This window comes from Solanum pennellii, chromosome 10 (assembly GCF_001406875.1).
Source record: "Solanum pennellii chromosome 10, SPENNV200".
In the NCBI taxonomy this organism is placed as follows: Eukaryota; Viridiplantae; Streptophyta; class Magnoliopsida; order Solanales; family Solanaceae; genus Solanum; species Solanum pennellii.
In genome coordinates this window covers 48153142-48155079 of record NC_028646.1, presented here as the reverse complement: position 1 = coordinate 48155079, position 1938 = coordinate 48153142, and the positions used below count along the sequence as shown (strand labels likewise).

Genomic DNA, 1938 nt, shown 5'->3' with positions numbered 1-1938 from the left:
GAGAAAACATGCCGTTTAAAAGGTTTTAATTATAAATAAAGTTCTTTTCAGAAAAAATCATCAACTAGAGAAAACATGTAATTTAAAAGGTGTTAATGAAAAATAAAGTTCTGATTTAGAAAAAAAATCAATTGGAGAAAACATGTCGTTTTAAAGGTGTTAATAAGGAATGAAGTTTTCTTCAGGAAAAAAATCAATTAGATAAAACATGTAATTTAAAAGGTGTTATTGAAAAATGAAGTTATTTTTTAGGAAAAAACATCAATTATAGAAAACATGCAGTTTAAAAGATATTATGAAAAATGATGTTTTTTGTAGGAAAAAACATGAATTAGATAACACTTGTTTTCTATAAATAGTTGTTTCCCTCATTTTTCATATATATTCTACTCTTCTTCTTATTGCACTTTAATAAACCTCGTGTGATTTCTTATTGAAAAAAAAGGAGCAATGTGTGGGGGAGATATATTGAAGAACCAGGCTAAGGACTTTGAAGAGATGATCTACAGGTTCCTTTTCGGTACCATGCCGGGGAATCAAAAAATTCAATATTGAATCAAAGCCCAGAGGTGGAGATTTCACAAGAACAACCCCCTGGCTTTAGCGGAACCTTGTTGGTTAGTGTTTTTCTTTCAATTTCTCGTTATGTCAACTCAACCTTGTTGATATTTAAGTTTTAGTGTAATATTTTGTGCTGAATGTAGATTCTTGGAAAGTATATATGTTTCCTGGATATTATCATTGGAAACAACATTCCTTCTTATACAACTGAGTGAATGTTTAGCCGAATCAAGAAAGTGTACTTCAAAATATGTTTCCTTAATCAAAACAAGTGCAGACATTTAATAGTTTCATATCCGTAAACCATATACGAGGTGTTTACATTTTTGAGAAGTGCTTATTTTGGCATTGGAACAGGCTAAGCCTGACACTATTTTCTCTGGAGCAAAAGGAAAGCTATAACTCCAATTGAAGAGGTACCTGATGACCCTTAATTAAGCAATGCTCCAGTGGGAAATGTTACAGAGTGGAATTGTGAACTTTGTCAGGTATGTACTACAAGTCAAGATGTCCTGAATGACCACTTGAAAGGAAAAAAAACACAAATGCAAGGTAGTTGCTTTAAGAGAACACAAGGACGATAAAAACAGTTGCATTGGTCTTTTTCCAAAGAGATCAAAATTCATCCAGCTTGTGGAACATCCTTGTGATGATACAATATCAGGGAAGAAATCGGAGGAAGGATCATCAAGTCCAAACAATAATGATCCACCATCCTTGATAATAGATAACAAAAAAGATGACTTGATAAAGAATGCAGGTCAATAAAAGCAAAAGGTTAGGGGGTTCACGTTTTGGTGTGACACATGCAAGATAGGTACTCTCTCTGAAAAGGTAATGGAGGCACATAATATTGGAAAAAAACACAAGAGCAACAAGGAGAACAAAAACTGCAGCATTAGTCCTTCACCAATGAAACAACAATAAATCTCGCCCGTGGAACATCCTTGCAATGATCTGGTATTAGAGAAGAAACTAGAGGAAGGATCATCAGGTACAAACGATAACGATCAACCATGATTTTATTGGCAAGGACAAGTAGTGTTAATTACAAATGACGAGCAGATATCATATTTATTGTTTCAAGAATGTAGAGGCAGGTGCGGCTTAAACATATCAGTGGCCTAAAGCGAAAATCAAACGGGGCTTTAAACTTGTAATGTTAATTTCTTCTACTTTTCAATTAATAATATAATCAGTTTTAATTTAAATTATTTTTCATGAGATAAAGTACTTCAAATATGACAAATTTCTTCTAATATTTTCTTCATTTTTCATGAAAACTTAACCTTTTCTACCAAAAAAACAATAACTTATATCCTATTATTAGTAAAAATGAGGCCCCTTAAATTTGGGTGCCTAAGGCGCATGTCTTTT

General features: G+C 32.7%; 1 pseudogene; it reads left to right on the top strand.

Moving 5' to 3' along the window:
• The first annotated feature begins 432 nt into the window (after nt 1-432).
• Nucleotides 433-1581, top strand: LOC114074251 (annotated as a pseudogene).
• Nucleotides 1582-1938: the final 357 nt, after the last annotated feature.